We start from the raw sequence: 20,578 nt of genomic DNA, 5'->3' as shown, positions 1-20,578 counted from the left end.
CCTGGTAGGACACCCCAACACCCCTATCCTGGAGGGTGCTCCCATCCCCCCATCTTGGACAGGGCACATTTGAGAATCAAGGGGAATAGACAGGGGGCATTACTGGCATTTGTGGGCAGGAGCCAGAGATGGCAGATGCCCTGTGGGGCTCCCTGGGGGCAGGTCCACACAATGAGGAAGTATTCTGGGTCCCAAGTCTCATTGCTATTCATAGGGGTAGGTTTACAAGTTACCTGAGTCTAGAATCGAATTCTGTATTTACGTATAAACAGAACGCCCTTTTTTTTTTTTTTTTAACAGGGTATTAACATACAATGAATTTTTTAAAAGCAACCACCATGTAAATTGAAGGTAGGTTATACTTTGCTTTATTTGGAACTTTTCCAAGAATTGTTCACACTTATTGAAATCTGTCACGTCAAACTCCCGGCCAAGCTTGTCTGTGAATATGTCTCAGCTGAAGCTCTCTGCATCAGCCATGGGCCACCGTTGTCCCCCTCCCCCTTCGTCCACACCATCATTTCCTCAAGGAGTCCACTGTCCATGCCTACCCAATGCCAGCTACCAGTCAGATCACACCTCATCTAGTCAACCTTCTGGGATTGCCCTGACTTCAGATTCCCTCAAGCTCCCAGCACACATGCAGCATGTTATTAGAAGTGAATTTCTTGTTTCTCAATGAAGCTGTTCGCAGAGGATAACACTGAGGGAGGAAGGAGGTGAACCTATGTAGCTGTCCTACTATGTGCTGGGTGTACACGCCTACTGTGCTCGGCAGTGTATCCACCAGGACAAGGTCTGTATGTCTTCCTCAATGCTGAGCCTTCACCACCACTGTGGTGCACAGCACACAGTAGGTACTCAATAATGCACAGAGTTGATGTGTAATTGTACCATACGGTTGGTACCCCAACAGTATATTTAAGCATCCAACTGGAATCCTTTCTCTCTCCCTTCTATTGCCATCTTAGATTTTTCCTTCTTTCTTGCAGTTTGTAGTAGGTTTACTGTCAAAATCCCACTGCCATTGAGTTAGTTCTGACGCATAGTGATCCCTGTCTAGGGTTTCAGAGGCTTTAAAATGCTATGGGAATAGAAAGCCTCCTCTTTCTCCTGTGGTTGTGGTTTGCAGTCCAGTGTTTATTGTATGGAATCATTATGTTGCTCTGTGAACCTTTACTGGAGCAGAAAGCCTCTTCTTCCTCCTAAGGAGCAGCTGGTGGGTTTAAACCTCTGACCTTGTGGTTTGCAGTCTGGTGCGTATCCAATAGCGCCACACCAGGAGTTCAGTGGGTTTAATTGTTGTTGTTATGTGCCATGGAGTCAGTTCCGACTCATAACAACCCTGTACAGGGTTTCTGAGGCCTTAAATCTTTACGGGAGCAGAAAGCCTCATTTTTCTCCTGCGGAACAGCTGGTAGTTTCAAACTGCTGACCCAGACCTCCAGCGGGATTAATAGTAAACCCCAAAAGATATAAGGGTGCTTCAGAAAATCCGTGGAAAAATGGAATGAAAAGATAATGGAATTTTCTCCACGAACTTTTGGAGCCTTCTTGCATGTCCACGCCCTAACCCCTGGGCCCTGTGAAGGTGACCTTAGTTGGAAAAAGGGTCTTTGCAGATGTAATTAGATGAAGGGTCTCACAATGAGATCTTCCTGAACTATCTAGGTGGGCCCTAAACCCAACAAATCCTAGAAGAAGCAGGTGGGAGACATAAATCCAAGCACACCTGGGGGATATTATGGATCAGGTTTCAGACCACCACAATAAAGAGAATATTGCAAAAAACAGAGTCACACCATCTTTTTGGTTTCCCAGAGCAAACGGATGTTTATAGTATGCTTTCTGAGAGAGTCTGAAATATTCAGAGACAGGTGCACAGAGACACAAAGTGAACACCTGCTGTGGTAAACGGAGGTGTGTCTGTGAAGAGTCAGAGGCTGCAGCCACCAGAGGTAGGAAGAGGACAGGAATGACTGGTCCCCGATCCTCAGAGCCCTTGGAGGGAAGTTGGTTTAGACTTCTGGCCCTCAGAGCTGTGAGAGAAACCACCACGTCTGTGGCACTTTCTTACAGCAGCCCTAGGAGACAAATGCAGGGTTCATCGGGCATTTGAGGTTCTTGCTGCTATCAATTACTTAATAACCCCTGGAGACTTGGAGACAACTAATCAGACACCTCCGCCTCTACCCCGAAGCTAAGACTGGATAGATTTTATAGGGCTCTTTCATCCCATCTTTCTGCCAAACAGGGAAGGAAACTGAACAAGAGCTCCCCAGTAGCAAACAGATCTTATCTCTTCATTGCTTAGAAGCATTACACTGAGAATACATCTCAGAGTCCTTCCTGTGGCCTGAAAGACCCCTGTCTTGCCCCCACCCCACTCTCCTCCACCTCATTTCCTCCCCACCCCGCGCACCTCTTGGTTTGGTTATCCTGGGTTCCATCATTATTTCTTAAATACTCCAAGCTTGTTGTCCGCCTGGAGCTCTTCTCCAGACTTCACTTAGCGGGTCCTGCTCATCCTTTAGAACTCAACTCAGAATTCACTTCCTCAGGATGGCCTGCTTGACCTTTTCCTGCATAGCCTATCACTCCAACGTCTGTTGTTTCTCCTTGACATTTACCTCCTGAAATGGTCTTCAGGAGCTCTGGTGGTGCTGTGGGTTAGGCAGAGCTGCTAACTGCAATGTTAGTGGTTCAAACCCACCAGCAGCTCTGCAGGAAACAGATGAGGTTGTCTGTTCCCATAAGATTTATAGGCTCAGAAACCCTATTCAGAGTTGCTATGAGTTGGAATTGATTCAACAGGTGTTTTTCTTTTTTAAATGGTCTTGTTTACTGGTTTGCTTGTTTATGTTTGGCCTTGGGCTGGGAGCGCTGGTCCACTCAGGTGTGGTCTGTTTCTCCAGTTTCCCCAGCCTAGCCTATACAGCGGGGGCTTGTTAACAACATCACTGAATGGCTGAAGGAGACTGGAAGCAGAACATGTCTCTGCCAGCTCAGCACCAAAGTGTTTTACAAGGGACTCACTCATGGAACCAGGTGCACTTGCTGAGCCTTTGGGCCAAGGTTGCCCGGGGTGAGTGGAGCGAAGATTCAGCTTCATGTACACAACTAAACAGGGCCTGTCGAGTTCTAGGATGGTGTGAATATCAACCACCCAGGTCACACGCCCTCCTGAAATGTCCCAGCTGTACTTCAGCCAGGCTTGCAGTCCTCGCTGGAGGAGACTGACCAGGTGGTATTTACTTGAGTAACTTCAGGTACCAGCTTCTGTTTTCAGGGCTAGGCATAGCTGGGTCTCACCAGCCTTAGACCATTCTTGGAAAACTGGCCCCTCGGAGGCCCAGGCAGTCTCTTGGTTCACCCAACAATTCCTTCAACCTTCAACTTTTACCACTAATCGGCAACTATCAGCAATGGACAGCTGGTTAGGTGCTGCAGGATCAGCACTGGGCTTTGAAGCACATGGTGAGCAGTTCAAACCCATCAGCTGCTCATTGGAACCCTCTACAGGGATGTTGAGTTGGAACTGACGAGAGGGCACTCAACAACAACAACCCTTGAATCTCCAGAACTGAACACCAGCCACACTTCCACCTCACTGTGCCTCAGATCAGCCGTTTCCTCTGTCTGGGAGGCTCGTTCCCCTCAGATCCATATAGGCCCCAGTGCCATCTTCTTGAGAGGCCTTCCACCCCCCCGCCTTGTGAAACTACCACACTCACCTCTCTAGTCCTTCCCATACTCTGTCCCATCTCTATTTCTCTCCCACACACTTGTCAACTTTGGACATAAAGTCATCGTTGTTAAGTGTCGATGAGTTGGTTCCAGCTCATAGTAACCCTGTATAGGGTTTCTGAGGCTGTAAATCTTTATGGGAGCAGACAGCTTTATCTTTCTCCCACAGAAGTGGCTAGTGGGTTTGAACCTTGTGGTTAACAGTCCCTGGTGGCACAAATGGTTAAGTGCTTGGCTGCTAACTGAAAGGTGATTTGAGCTCACCAGCATCTCTACAGGAGAAAGTCCTGGCGACCTGCTTCTCTAAAGATTGTTGTTACGTGCCGTCGAGTCGGTTCCAACTCATAGTGATCTGGTATAGGGTTTCTGAGGAGCAGCTGGTAAGCTTGAACGGTCAACTCTTCCAGCTCCAACTGACCTTTCAGTCCAGTGCATTAACCCACAGTGCTGCACCAGGATAGGAAAACCATACAGGGCAGTTCTCCTCTGTCCTATATGGGTCTTGACCCAACAACAACATCCATTTCTTTGCTTTTGCTTCAAGTTCCACCAGAACAACGGCACAAGGCAGGGATTTCGGCCATTTTGTTCACATCATATTCTCACTGCCTGGAACAATGGCTGGTACATGTCAAGGTGGTGCCCACTCAGAGTGACTCTGTACAGGGTTCCCAAGGAGCAGCTGTTGAGTTTGAACTGCCAACCTTGCATTTCAAATGACTCTGCAGTCCACAACTTATTCTCCATTGCCATACCAGGACTCCACATAGTGGGCACAAAACAAACACCTGCTAAATTCATAAAGAAAATTTTGCCTTATTCTACTGGGTTTTCACACAGCTCAGGATCCCAAACTGATTTCTATCCATGTATGTATTTTATGACCTCTTACTGGACAGCAAAGTTGGTTTGAACCGCAACGTCTATCGGCAGTTTAAGCTCATTAGCTGATCCTCGGAAATCCTATATAGGGTCGCCATAGATTGGAACCAACTTGATGGCACTTAACAACAACAATGAAACTATTGGGAGTCCTGGTGTGTTGCTGTGGGTTAATGCATTGGACTCAAAAAGTTGGTTTGAACCGCAAGATCAGTGGTTTAAGCTTACCAGCCAGCCACACCTTGGAAATCCTATACAGGGTTGCTATGGGTCGGAACCGACTTCATGGCACTTAACAACAACAACAACAATGTAACTATTGAGACAGCTTCAACTTATCCCTGGGATAGAGGGTAGAGGTGTTAGAGACCAATAATAATTATTGTTGTTATTAATAATGATGACTACTGGAGTTTTAGGAGCTCTGGTAGCGTAGTGGTTACAAATTGGGCTGCTAACCTCAAGGTTGGCAGTTCGAAACTACCAGAGGTTCTGCGGGAGAAAGATGAGGCGTTTTGCTCCCATAAAAATTTATGGCCTCAGAAACCCTGTGCAGGGTCACTATGAGTCGGAACTGACTCCACGGTACTTAACAACAAGAACCAGAGTTCTGGTGTGGTGCTGGAGGATAAGTCTTGGATTGCTAATCAAAAGGCCATTCAAACCCACGAGCCACTCCTCCGAAAGGGTCGCTAAGACAGCATTTAACAACAATGGTTGGGCGAATGTTTCTTACGTGCTGAGCACATGCCATGCACTGTTTTACTTAACTCTCCCAATAACTAATTTTACTAAAGGATGAACTAAGTTTAGGAGCTGGGATGACTGGCTTCCTCCTTGCCCTCATGTTCCCCAGGTTCAATCTCACCTCAGAGCCTTTGCTCATACTGTTCCTTCTACTTGGAATGCCTTTTCCCCGGTCCCCGACACGGTCTGAACCTCCACCTCCTTGTCTTTACTCAGAAGGCACCTTCTCAGAGAGGTCTTGCCTGCCCACCCTATCCACAATTTTACTACCTCACCCGCCCCTCACATTTCATATCCCCTTCCTTATTTACTTTTCCCGTTCTGTGCTTATCATCTCCAATACACCGTCCCTGGTGGCACAAATAGTTTGTGCTTAACTAAGCAGCCGTTCTGCGGGAGAAAGATGAGGCTTTCTACTCCCGTAAAGATTTACACCCTCGGAAACCCTATACAGGGTCGCTATGGGTCGGAACTGACTCGACGGCACTTAACAACAACAACAACAAAGAGCTCTGGTAGCGTAGTGGTTACGAATCGGGCTGCGAACCTTAAGGTCAGCGGTTCGAAACTACCAGCCGCTCCGCGGGAGAAAGGTGAGACTTTCTACTCCCATAAGGACTTACACCCTCGGAAACCCTGTACAGGGTCGCTATGGGTTGGAACCGACTCGACGGCACTTAACAACAACTGACTCAAAGATTGACAACTGGAGCTTTCCAAATGGAACCGTGGAAGAAAGACCTGGCAATGTGCTTCTGTAAAGATCACTGCCCAGAAAACCCTATGGAGAGGCCTACTCATGAGGTTGTCATGGGTCAGAATCAACTTGATGGCAACGTTCCTCAAAAAAATGTACTTTGCTTATTAATTTCGCTGGTTGTCCTCTTGGCGAGTTAGAATGTTGGCTCCATGAGGCTTGGGGCTATTGATGGCATGGTCCTAGAACAATGCCTTGTCCCCAAAGCTTCAATGCAGGGCCCTCTATGCAGAGCCAGTCCTTTGTCCTCGTATCCACCAACCATGTGGGAAAAGGATGGACCAGCAGCTGGTGAGAACTCAGCCTCTCTTGGTCTCCCAAGATGGCAAAAAAGGACAAAGCTGGTTGCCCACTGACCTGTCAGACCCTTTTTGAGAATGCAGGGGAGGCCACCACCTGGTAAACAATTCACCTGCAGTCAGCAGCTTCAAGTGCTGCGTTGGCAAAAAGCAAGCAGCCTGCAGACCCATTCCTTATTTTTAATGGACTCCACACCAGGGCTTTAAAGTGCACAAGTTTCCATCCTCTAAGTTCAGAGGAAGTGAGTTGCTGGGTGGGGTGCCGTGTCATGTCTGCTCCTCACATGTCCTCTACCCATATAAAGTCAGCTGCAGGAGAGTGGTCTAACCCCCCTCTCAAATTCAGCTCCACCTGCCTTGAAATGATAGCAGGTCTGCACTCAGGAGCACCACATACTAAGCCTCCCCTTTGGGACAGCAATCTGCTTGCCTCTCACTGCCACAGCGAGGAGACTATGAATCCACACCTGTACCACCCTGGCCAGGCCCCAGTCCTGATGCAGGCAGACAGCTCTGCTGGGCGCTGAGAGCCTGGGTGAGGCAGCCAGGCAGCATTAAAAAGGCTTTCAATGTTTTCAATGAAGCCAGACCAGCCAACCCAAACGCACCGGGTCCAACGTAAACCTGGCAAAGAAAAACAGACCTGGTTTCTTTCCATGACTATACCGTCCTGCCTCGCTGGGCGGGGTGAGATCCCCTGGCGCCTCTCTTCTGCTATCGGGCACCCCCAGCCGGCTGATGGCACTTAACTCCTGGTGTCCAAACCTCCCTCCTGTCCCCCTCTTCACATGGGACAGTCACTCATCCCCCTGCTACGTCTACAACTGCCTCCTGGCTGTCTCCTCATTGTGCCACCACCAGGAATGCCAGCTGTTGAACACTTTCCTTTCAAGTGACTTTGTTTTGTAAACTTTAAGCTTAACCCAAGATTAATCATGTGAAATTATGGATTTGAGGTGTTTTGTTTATATATGAGGGGGATTCAAGAAGGTGGTGGAAAAATTCCATTTTCCTATCAATGTTTTTGCAGCTCTCCTTGTACATATATGGACATTCTGGTGGTGCTGGAGGATAAGCACTGGACTTTTGACTCACATGTCAGTGGTTCAAACTCACAGGGAGAAAGGTGAGGCTGTCTGCTCTTGTAAAGATTCACAGCCTTGGAAACTTTATGCAGGGTTACTATGAGTCAAAATCAACTCAATGGTGGCAGGTAGGGTTGGGTTTGGCGTATCCACAGACACATGTCTTATCTGCATATATACATAGATAGCATGCATACATACATACAAAGTAAGTCCTAGTGGACTTCCATATGGTGCTTCAGGATAAGCACTGGACCATAAGGCCGGCAGTTCAAACTCATCAGCTGCTCCTTGGAAACTATACAGGGTCACTGTGAGTAGGAGCTGACTTGACGGGACTTGACAACAACAACAAAAATACATACGCATATACCTCATACATATGAAATATCTGTCTATGTATTACAGATGAAGGATCCCTGGTGGTGCCTAGGTTAAGTGCAGGGTTGGTAACCAGAGACGACCTGGTGACCTGCTCCTCTAAGATTGTCATTGTGTGCCCTCAAGTTGATCCGACTCGTAGCGACCCTACTGGACACGGTAGAACTGCACCTTAGTGTTTTTCAGGCTGTCGTCTTCATGGGAGCGGATGGCCAGTTTTCTTCCAGAGTAAGCAGCTGGGGGGTTTGAAGAACCAACTCTTCAGTTAGCAGCACAGTGATTATAACTATTTTGCCGCCAGAGTTTCTTCCATAAAGATTACAGCCTAGGGACCCCTATAGGACAACCAGTTCTACTTTATCACATGGCTTTGCTATGAATCAAAGTCAACTGAACAGCATCTAACACCAGCAAAGGGATGGCGAGAAGTACCACCCATTGGACTAAGCATGTGCCAGGAACTTTGAAGATTTCATTACTCAAGTTCATTACTGCTTTGTCCCAGAGGTTGTCAGCTCAGAGCAGGCAAACAATGCTCCCTCCAAGGCAAACGTCTTTGATGGCCCAAGAAGCATCAGTAACTGAGATGGTGCCTCCCTGTATTTGTTTAGCTAAAATAGTAGGTCAAGAATTAGATGCTGTGACACAGGGATTTCTTGGGAAAGTAGAGGGAGGGCTGAAAAGGTTTACAGAAGGTTTTTCTACATATGTTGTTGTTCTTATGTGCCGTGGAGTCGGTTCCAACTCATAGCGACCCTGTACAGTGTTTCCGAGGCTGTAAATCTTTATGGGAACAGAAAGCCTCATCTTTCTCCCACGGAACAGCTGGTAGTTTCGAACTGCTGACCGTGAGGTTCACAGCCCGATTCATAACCACTACGCTACCAGCGCTCCTTTTTCTACATAAGAGGGGGCTTCGAAAAGTTCATGGGAAGATTCCATTATCTTTTAATTCCATTTTTTCCATGAACTTTTTGAAGTCCCCTCATATGTATTCATAAGCCGTTTGAACTGTAAGGTCGGCAGTTCAAGCTCACCAGCTGCTCCTCAGAAACCCTATCCAGGGACACTATGAGTTGGAACCGACTTGGTGGCACTTAACAACAACAACATATGTATTCATATGTGCTAAAAACACAGTCATGTATAATATAGTTAGCCATAATCAAACACCTGAGGAAATGAGTTAGGCCAGTCTGAGTAAATAAGGGTGAAGACATTTAAAGATGCACGGAAACTAATGGGCTACATGAGCTTCAGCCTCCACAGCTCTGAGACCAGAAGAACTAGATGGTGCCCAGCTGCCACTACTGACTGCTCTTAAAGGGATCACATTAGAAGGTCCCGGATAAAGTGTAAGAAAAAATATGGAATAAAACTTAAAGTCATGAAGAAAAAGGACTGGGCTCACTGGTCGGATAGAAACTGGTGGCCCTAAGTCACCTTTCAGGCATGGATCTAGCTCACTCCCGTGGTTCAACTTTCAGTTAAACAACAGACAGCTCTGTAAGGTCAACAATGGCACCACGGAGGCACTCACTCAACCGTGCAAGGTCAAAGGGCAGCATGTGCCCAGGAAGGAAGCTCAGAAGGTAGGAAGGGATAAGAAAGGCCAAAAGGAGACAGGAAACCCGGGGAGGGAGTGGGATAATTGATTACAATCAATGGCATGAAACAAAATGTGTATAAATTGTTGAACGGAAGACTGATTTACTCTGCAAATCTTCACCCAAGTCATAATAATAATAACTTTAAATACATAAATACAAGATGGGGGTGGAAGTAGAGGAAGGGAGGATGGGTCAAGGAGAAAAAGCTGAAGTCAGTACACCCCACTTGACTCCAATCTGTGTGAACCCAGTCCTCTCTCATGGGGATGATTTCAATGGCTTTCTGCCTTCTACCTCGTTCCTGAAGATCTATACCCCATTCCAGTGGCACAGTGCCTTCTTTTAAAGCATGAAGTCACATTATCATATCCAACTGGTCACTGATCTCAAGTAAAATGAAAGCCTGAGTCCTCAGTTGGCCTGTAAGGTTCTCCCCAGCCATTCCCCAATGAAACACCTCTCTCCCTGCTTTCCCTCTGCTTCTACCATGTTGGCCTCCTCACTGCCCCACTCACATTCCTGCCACAGGGCCTTTGCAGCTGTGACTCCTTCAGTCTAGACTAGGGCTCAAGCCCTCACTGCATTCACATTTCCCCAAATACCACCACTTGACAGACACCTTCCTGGACAGTGCTGACTACAATCACTTCCCTCCCCTCCTTGCCTGGCTTTAATACTCTTTGCATTTATGGGGAGCAAACAACAACTACAAAACCCACCCACTGTCATGCAGTTAACTCGGACTCATAGCGACCCTATAGGTCAGCCTAGAACTGATCCCTAGGGCCAGCCTGTAAATCTTTAGGGAAGCAGACTGCTTCCTCTTGGCTCTGGAGGAACAGCTAGTGGGTTTGGACCACTGACCTCACAGCTAGCATCCCAGTGCTTAAACTATGGTGCGGAGAGGGCTCTTTGGGAAACAACAATCGAGAAAACATTCTCAGGGCACGTGCAGACTGCAGGATGAGTACGGGCTGCCGCTGGGGTGAGCGGTGTGAACGGTGTGAACGGTGAATGTGCAGGGAGGACCACCCATGCTGTGAGTTGTCTGAACGTTTCCAGGAGGATAGTTCCACTGGCATGGGGTCAAATACTTGGAGACAAGGAGAGAGCTGATAGGGACAGGCTGATCTGTGGATGGTGCCTTCCCACCTATGCTTTTGATCTGGGGATAGATTACATGGCCCAGAAGGTTCCAGAAGGAAAAATCCACATCTCTCTGCAGAGACCAAGGCAATTCTGAATACTAAACGAGAGGTTGGATCTACCTGCATGCATGCTTAGCGAGGCTTCTGCTGTGCAAATAATAAAAAATAAAATCCTTTTCCCATATTTTTAAAAACGGAGAGATTTTTCTATGAGCTGCCTGATGGATTTTAGGGGGCCCTGGTTGGCACTTTGCTTTCGGGAGCCCTTTCTTTTTTTTTAAGGTTTTTATTGTGGATTGAGTGAAAGTTTATAGGACATATCATTAGTTTTACATTTAACAAATCATACACCTTGTTTCATTACAATGATTATAATCCCCTCCATGTACCATCAGTTAATAGTATTTCTCTCTATCCACTTTAGTCTTTTCAAAATAAACAAACAAAATAAAATAAACAACAACAACAACAACAAAAAACACCACTCAGGCATATATAATAATTTACATCTCCAAAGGGCACATTTTGCAAGTCTACTCCTGGCCACCAGCTCTTCGTCCCTCTCTTCTTAGTCCATGAATCTAGAGTCCTCAGCCACGCCCCCTCTCCATGCCCCCATCTCTGCCACCATCTCTGGCACTGCTGCTTCTCTGGATAAGGTCCCTCACTCTGCTTGTGCGCTTCTCTCTTGATGGTCCTAGGGTCCTCTGTTTCTGGACACTAAGATTAACCACTCCCCTTTCTTTGTTACAAAACTTCTACTTTTACAATTGTGACAGTCGCAATTAGTTATGATAACAATTATTCACTATTGAATCTTACGAATCTTATCCCCATCTCTTTTCACCAGACCCATCTAGACAAGATGACAGCTATTCAGTGGGGACTCTTTCTTTTCCCCCATACTCTTAAACTAAACTCCCTGTTGAAACCTTGTAAGCCAGTCAATTCATGCCTTTATTGCCCCCTCGTTTTAGGTAGCCAATACCTAAGTTGCCCATCCCTATCTACCCTGTGTACAGAGTGGATAGCATTGATACTTGGTGTGAAGACTCTTTTTGGGAGCACTTTCTTCCATAAAAAATATGAAAACACATTTTACAACAACTTTGGAAGAGGATTAATATATACATATCGTATGTTAAGATGGAGAACGCAGTGGCTCCACAGGATAAACACTGGACTTCAAACCACAAGGCCAGTGCTTTCAGCCCACCAGCTGCTCCGAGGGAGAAAGATGAGACTTTCTGCTCCCACAAAGACTGCAATCTTGGAAATTCTACACAGGGTCACAATTAGTCTGCACCAGCTCCACATCACATAACAACAAATACATTAAGAGATTTTCTTCTCCTAAAAGTTTTTATGTTTTTCTGATTTTTAAAAGCAATTAAAATATTTTGGGGGGCTCCTAAAATTATGGTGTGTTCAGGCACTGCTTCTTGGTACCTGATGTTGAAGGCTGTTATTAAGTACCAGCAAGTAGATTCTGACTCATTTGAAACCTTGAAGGGTTTCCAAGGAGCAGCTAGTGGGTTTGAACCACTGATGTTGTGATTACAAGTCCTGACAGCCTGGAATTAAAATATAAAGACAAACAGTGTTGTTGGTTTCAGCTTTGAAATACCAAGGCTCACAACCTGTCCCTAAACACAAAATCCATGAAGCTGACATTGAAGATGCAGCGTTGGAACCTCGTGAAGGGATACAGACGGTCAGAATGGTCATGCAGTTTAGTTTTGCTTCTCTGCCTCCTGCTGGCAGAAACTTCTGGAAGAAAATTCTGATGTGGTCATTCTCAGTCAGGACAGGGGAGTGGGGTGGTGGCAGAGGGGTATAATCAATGGAACTCAGTAATCATTGGCTGTTTTCTCTTTGGGAAACTCCACCCAGAAACTGTCTTTTTACTTGTAATTCTAAAATAAGCTGCCTTAGGCAAGGAATAAGCGGGGTGTGTGTGTGTGTGTGTTCTGGTGAAACTTTCAGGGTGGGCTACATAGAGCCAGTTGACATCAGCTGCCCTGGGGGACTACATCTGCAAAGCAGCTTCGTGTCCACCCTAAACCCGGAAGCCCACTCTTCTGGCCCCAGTCTTTCCATCTACGTAAATGTCACCATCAGTTGCCCATCTGCTCAGCCAGATACCTACAAGTCATCCTGGTTCCTCTGCCTCTCTCCTCCCACTTGCAATCCAATCCATCAACAAGTCTGTTGGCTCAACCTTCCAAACACAACCTGAATCTATCCACCTTTCTGCCTTTGTAGCATCTTATCCCGTTCCAGGCCGCCACCATCTCCCACCTGGCCAACTGATCTCGCTGTTTCTGCTCTTGTCCCATGCCACTCCCTGTCTTCCACAGCCAGAGTGAGCCTTATAGAAACATGAATCATGTGGACTTGAACTGCTCAAAGCATTGCAGTGACTTTCTGTTGGCCTTGGAATAAAATCCAAACTCTCTTACACAGCCTACCAGGCTCCCATCTCCTCCCTCTCATTGTCCCATCGCTCCCCAGCTCCTGCTATCCTCCTTAGTGCTCCTGGCCAGCCTCCCTGCCACAGGGCTTTTGTACTTGCTGTCTTTCTGCCTGGAATGCTTCCTCCCCAGTTTGCTCGTCTCACCAGGATCTGCTGTTACAGCTACACCAGAGGTGCTGCCCTTCATTGGAAACCCTGCTCAGGCGTAACTGAGACCCCAAGCTGCCCACTTGTATCCACTCCCCTTTTTTCCTTCTCAACTGGTCCTGGGTTTATTCTTCCATGCTTCAAGCTGAGACTACATTTCCCAGACTCCCCTGCAGCAATATGTACAGCAGTCCTCTTTTGATTTCCCGACCTTTGACCTCTGCTTAGCTCTCTGCCCTTTGCCCTTTGGCTTTAGGCTGGAACTGCCCAGCAGGGGAGACCCTAGCAGATTGGTGTCATCTCCCTCCCTGTGATGTTGTTGTTCAATGCCATTGACTCCATTCCGACTCAGACCCTGTACAGGGTTACCAAGGAATTGCTAGTAGGTTTGAAGTGCTGACCTTGCAGTCCAGTGCATTATCCTGCAGTGCCACACCAGGAATTCCTGAAAACAACTCTCTGTGTCTTTTATGTTCCAGTAACCACTTGCAGGTCTCGTCTCCTTGGGCCTGGGGGTGGGACTGACCCCACTGGTCCAGCACTTTTCCCTTGCTCACATCTTAACAAAAATGAGTTAAGCCCTTCTTGAATATTCCCAGTCTGAGAACGTCTCATAATTCTTGCTGAGATCATGAACCTAAGTCACTTCTGTCTGCACTGAGACTCCTCAGATGAATTCTAAGAGTGACTTAATTTGAAGGTTCATTCTTTTACTCTTCCCTTTTCTTTTCTTCTTCCTGCTGCCTGGAATGTGTTTGCAACAGCTGTTGCTCCAGCAACCACCTTGAACCATGAGGTGACCTTGAGAAGCCACACATTAAGCATGGTAGAACAGCAGGATAGAGAAGAAGCTTGAATTCCTGATAACTTTGGAGCCATCATACCAGCTTTGGAGTGCCAACCTCTAGACGTTTTTATATGAACGAGTAACAAAATTCTATCTTTTTTAAGCCACTGTTATTTTACGTTTTCTTTTACATGCAGCCAAACCTAATCCTCATCCATTTAGCATCCAGAATTCAAGCGATCTCCCAAGGGTTGAATTAAAAAAAAAAACAACCTTGCAGGAATGTCTTTGGCAAGTGGAACACCAGGGTGGGTCCATAGGAGTCTCTCTTCTTGCACAGATAACCTGTAACCACATGCTTTTCTAGTCTTGGTGAGCAGGGCCAGGAATGTCAGGAGGTGGGAATCTCAGGCTGAGTTGGAACCATCCACCGATATGGTGTCCGGAATCTGGGCATGCTATCCTGGGCTTCCAGCCATTTGGCCCTAACACAGTATCTGAGCCTGCAATTTAGAACGGATCTTTTGGCTATTAGTCTGCAACATAGGGTGTGGTTTCCTTGTCTTCACAGACAGAACGTGGAAGACGGGGGCCGGGCCTTCCTCTCGAAAATCTGCTCTTCCCCAAGGCTGATCTCAAAACTGGGAATTTGAGTCTTGGATTCTGGGGAGGGTTCACAGGCTCAGGAAAGCACATAAACACAATCTACGCACAGTTTCTCATACCTCCACTCCAAGTCCATGCAGGCCTGGGCCTCTGTCCTGAACTTCTGCCTAGAGGTCTGCTACCACTGGACAGCTCCTCTAAGCTTCTGTTGGTTTCCTAGGGTGGCTGGTAAAGTTCTGGAGGCTGGGAGTCTGAAATCAGTGTGTCGGCCATGCTGATCTCTTCTGAATCCAGGCCTCTCTTGTAGCTTCTGGGGATGCCAGCTATCCCTGGTGTGTTTGACTTGTAGCTACATCACCTCCAATCTCTGCCTCCATCTCCACATGACCATCTCCCCTGTGTCCCTCTGGTCTGTTCTCTTTTACCAAGACAACGTTCATACTGGATTAGAACCCACCACTCCGGTATGGCCTCTTGTTATCTGATAGCATCTTCAAAGACCCTATTTCCAGACAAGGCCACATTAACAGGTCCTGGGGGCTAGGTCTTTAGCACATATAATTTATTGAGATTTTGGTGACAGTTTACATGGAAAATGAGGTTCCCATTTAATAACTCCTACACATATTATTCAGAAACACTGGCCATGTTGTCCACATGGTCTCAGCATTTTCGTTATATGCATTCTGGTTGTTCCATTTCCGTTTTTCTTGTTTCCTTCCCACCACTCCCACTCCCTGACCTTCTCATCTTTGCTTTAGGGTAAATGTTAATCATTTGGTCTCAAATAGATGATTGCTTATACAAACACACACACACAAACAAACACACACACACACACACAGGGGGGGAGGGGGCTTCGAAAAGCTCATAGAAAAATTCCATTATCTTTTTATTTTATTCTTCCATGCATTTTTAAAGTCCCCTCGTTTGTTTATGTTATTATTGTTGGGTGCTGTCGAGTTGGACTGGACTCACAGCAATCCCTTAAAAGGTTTCTGAGAGCACCTGGGGGGACTGAACTGCCAACCTTGTGGTTACCAATCCAGTGTGTATCCTAGAGCACCACACCAGGGCTCCATTTGTCAGTGTGTGTAGAAGGGGATGGTATTCATGGATGTTTTACATTTTATTTTTCAACCTGTTATTTAGTTGAAAGGTGACCTCCAGAAATAGCTTTAATTCAAAGTTCAAAGGGCATCTCAGGGTGATAGTTTCAGGAGCTCCTAGTTTCTGCCAGTCCAGTAAAATTGGGTATTTCTTTTCTTAAAATTTGGACTTTTCCATAACTTTCTCCCATTCTACCTGGGCCCATCTATTGTGGCCCTCATCAGAATGGTAGCTGGGTACCATCTAGTGCTTCTGGTCCATACATCTTTTTGGGAGACATGGTTTTATCACCACATCTTCTCACAAGCACCTGCATCTTCCCAGAGCCAGCACAGTACCTGTGCTAGATGTAATCTCACTAAGCTTTCCCCATCTTTGTAAACAACAAAGCCAGCCTCACACCTGCTCAGGTCCCCAGAACATGCAAAAAAAAGGCTGATGACACTAACTGGCACATCACTCAAACTGGGGGGCGTAAGCATGCTCCACTCACATACCTGGTAAAGGGTGTACCTGCCCCCAGCCAGCTCTTCTCCAGTGAGCAGAACACGTCACCAAGCTGCCTGGGTTTTCGTTAGGTGCCGTTGAGTCAGTTCTGACTCACAGCCACCTTATGCACAGCAGAACCAAATAATGCCAGGTCCTGGGCCAACCTCACCATCATTATGCTTGGTCCATTGCTGCTGCCGTGGTGTCAATCCATCTCGTTGGGGGTCTTCCTCTTTTTTGCTGACCCTCCACTTTACCAAACATGATGTCCTGCTACAGGAACTGGTCCCTTCTGACAATGTGTCTGGAGTATAAGAGATGAAGTCTGGCCATCTTGACTTCTAAGCAGCATTCTGGTTATACTTCTTCCAACACAGACTTGTTTGTTTTTCTGGCAGCCCATTGTACTTTAAAAGTCTTCTCCAACATCATTAACTCAGATGCATCAATTCTTCTACAGTCTTCCTTATTCACTGTCCAATTTTCACATGCATATGAGGCTACTGAAAATACCATGGCTTGGGTTAGGCGCACCATAGTCCTCAAACTGACATCTTTGCTCTGTAACACTTTAAAGAGGTCTTGTGCAGCAGATTTGCCTAAGGAAATCCTTTGTTTGATTTTTTTATTGCTGCTTCCATGAGTATTGATTGTGGATCCAAGCAAAATGAAGTCTTCAACAACTTCAATCTTTTCTCCTTTTCTCTTGATGTTATTTATTGGTTCAGTTGTGAGGATTTTTGTTTTCTTTACACTGAGGTGTAACTCATACTGAAGGCTGTGGTCTTTGACCTTCACCAATAAGTATTTTAAGTCCTCTTTGCTTTCAGCAAGCAAAATTGTACTGTCTGCACATCACAGGTTAAGGCGTCTTCCGCCAATCCTAATGCTATGTTTTTTGCATGTAATCCAGCTTCTCGAATAATTTGCTCAGCATACAGACTGAATAAGTATGGTGAATAAATTTTAAACCATTCAGTGTCCCCTTGTTCTCTTCTAACGACTGCCTCTTGATCTAAGTATAGGTTCCTCATGAGCACAATTAAGTGTTCTGGAATACTCATTCTCTGCAATGTTGTCCGCAGCTTGTCATGATCCACACAGTTGAAATCCTTTGCATAGTTAACAAAGAACAAGTAAACATCTTTCTGGTATTCTCTGCTTTCAGCCAAAATCCATCTGACTTCAGATGGATCCAGATTGAACCGCTGGCATTTCCATCTGACTTCACATAAATCCAAGCTTGAACCTCTAGCATTTCCCTTTCAATGTACTGCAGCAGCCACTTTTGGATTATCTTTAGCAAAATTTTATTTGAATGTGGTTATTAGTGATGATTTCTGCTTTCCATTGGGTCACCTCTCTTTGGAAAAGGCACAAATATGAATCTCTTCCAGTCAGTTGGCCAGGTGGCTGTCTTCCACATTTCTTGGCATAGTTAAGTGAGTGCCTCCAGTGCTACATAAGTTTGCTGAAAGATTTCAAATTGTATTCCATCAATTCTCAGACCCTTGTTCTTTGCCAATTCCTCACTTTCTTGAAAGATTTCAATTTTTATTCCATCAATTCCTGGTGCCTTGTTCTTTGCCAATTCTTTCAATGCACCTTGGACTTCTTCCTTCAGTACCATTGGCTCTTGATCATATGCTACCTCTTAAAATGGCTGAACATCAACCATTTCCTTTTGGTATAGTGACGCTGTGTATTCTTTCCATCTTCTTTTGATGCTTTCTGCATCAGTCAATAATTTGCCCAGAGAATCCTTTAATAACGGAAGTTGAGGCTTGAATTTTTTCTTCCGTTCCCCCAGCTTGAGAAATGCTGAGCGTGTTCTTCCCTTTTGGTTTTGTCTTCTTGAGCTGCCCTGAAATTTTCTGTTCAGCTCTTTGACCTCATCATTTCTGTCATTCACTTCAGCTTCTCTACATTCAAGAGCAAGTGTCAGAGTCTCCTCTGACATCACTTTGGTTTTTTCTTTCTTTCCAGTCTTTTTAATAACCTATTACTTTCTTCCCATATGATGTTCTTGATGTCATCCCACAACTCCCTGGCTATCCATCATTAGTGTCTAATGCGTTGTTTGCTCTTGGGGTAGTCTCTAAATTCAGGTGAGATATTCTCAATGTCACATTTTTATTTTCATGAATTAAAAAAAAAATTTCCTCAGCTTTGGCTTGAATTTACATATGAGCAATAAATTGATGGTCTGTTCTAGTTTGTCCCTGGTCTTGCTTTGGCTGATAACATTGAGCTTTTTCACTGTCTCTTCCCACACATGAAGGAGCCCTGGTAGCATGGGAGTTATGTGTTGGGCTGTTAACTGCAAGGCCAGCAGTTCAAATCTAGTAGCTGCTCCAGGGAAGAAAGATGAGGCTTTCTTCTCTGGTAAAGGTATCTCCGGTAAAGATTTATATCCTCAGAAACCCTATACAGGGTTGCTACGAGTCAGAACTGACCGGAAAGTGCAGAACACCACTACCATCTTCCTACAGATGTCGTCAATTTGATTCTTATGAATTCCGTCTAGCGAGGTCCATGTGTATAGTCATTTTTTATGCTGTTTCTAAAAGGTATTTGCAAGGAGTAAATCATCGGTCTTGTAAAATTCTATCATGTGATCTCCAGCATCATTTCTGTCACTTCAAAGGCCATATTTTATAATTACTGATCATTCCTCTTTGTTTCCAACCTTTGCATTCCAATCATCAGTTATTATCAACACATCTTGATTGCATGTTTGATCAGTTTTAGACTGAATTGGTAGAATCCTTCAATTTCATCAGTACTGTCTTTAGTGGTTGGTGCATTAATTTGATTAAAAGCGGTATTAAGGGGCTTCCTGGTAAGCATATGGATATTATCCTATCACAGACAGCATTATATTTCAAGATAGATCTTGAAATGTTCTTTTGGATGATGAATATGATGCCATTCCTCTTTGACTTGTCATTCTTAGCATAGTAAACCAAATATGATTGTTTTCAAAATGGCCAATGCCAGTTCATTTCTGCTCACCAATGCCTAGGATAGATCAATCTTTATGCATTCCATTTCACTTTTGACAACTTCAAATTTTCCTAGATTGATACTTTGTACATTCCATGTTCCATTTATTAATGGATGTTTGTAACTGTTTCTTTTCATTGAGTTGTGCCCCATCAGCAAATGAAGGTCCCCAAAGCTTTATTCCATTTGCTTCATTATGTAACTCTACTTTGAGGAGGCAGCTCTTCCCCAGTTGCATTCTGAGTCCCTTCCAACCTGAGGGGCTCATCTTCCTGCACCAGATCTGACAGTGCTCTGCTATGACTCTTGAGATTTTCAATGGCTAAACAATCAGAAGTGGTCCCCCTCTCCTTCTTTCTAGTCTGTCTTAGTCTGTAAGTTCTGCTGAAACCTGTCCACCACGGGGACCCTGTTGGTATTTAAAATACCTGTGGCATAGCTTCCAGAATCACAGCAACACGAAGTCACCACAGTCCAACAAACTGACAGATGAGTGGTGGTGGCCAGGGAGAGACTCTAGATTAACTCTGCCATTCAGTGTTTCAGAGCGTTTCATTCAAACATCATATTTAAATATAAAAATTGGTGTAGAGAAACAACCCACTCTGAAACATTGGCAAAGGCCACACTACCATAGCTGTGCACCTAAAGATCACAGGGTAGACAGTTACATACGGGTTGTACATGCCAGATTGATGATCACTCCCATTTTATAGATGAGCAAATTGAGACCCAGAGAGCTCAAGTCACGTTTTTAAGGTCACACAGTCAGTGGCAGAGTGACAATCTGACTTCAGCTCTCTGGCTAGAGACTTCTCACTGATATGTTCCATGGGGGCTATTTTTCTTTAAAGATGTTCTGAAAGGCAAAGAGTTGTTTTGACATGTGAACATTTGGTCCATGATTCATCCAATCTTAGGGGGTACAAATGAAATCTGTCGATCTGAGGAGGTTTCTAAATGGCACCTTATTTCTGCCTGGCATGACTACTTGGGAAATCGAGTTGTGGAGAAGAGGCAGCCCAAACCCTATAGTATAGGGACTCCTTAACCCACAGACACCTGAGCCACTGCCATGTGGTGTCCTTATAAGTTGGCCCCAACATTAAAAGACGGTTACTCATACTCAAGCAAGTTCTTTCCTTTCCTGTTCCCCTACCTGATGAAAGTTCGATTGTTGTTGTTGTTGTTGTTAGGTGCCATCGAGTTGGTACCAACTCATAGTGACCCTATGCACAACAGAATGAAACACTGCCTGGTCCTGGGCCACTGCCATGTGGTGTCCTTATAAGTTGGCCCCA

General features: G+C 45.5%; 1 protein-coding gene across 2 annotated transcripts in view; it reads right to left on the bottom strand.

The window, feature by feature from the left end:
* The window catches only part of SULF2 (sulfatase 2), a 116,125-nt gene that overhangs the window by 89,772 nt on the left and 5,775 nt on the right, over nucleotides 1-20,578 (bottom strand). The gene's annotated exons all lie outside the window — the stretch shown is intronic.

This window comes from Chrysochloris asiatica, unplaced genomic scaffold (genome assembly GCF_000296735.1).
Source record: "Chrysochloris asiatica unplaced genomic scaffold, ChrAsi1.0 scaffold00023, whole genome shotgun sequence".
NCBI lineage: Eukaryota > Metazoa > Chordata > Mammalia > Afrosoricida > Chrysochloridae > Chrysochloris > Chrysochloris asiatica.
This window is presented reverse-complemented; position numbering and strand designations above follow the sequence as displayed.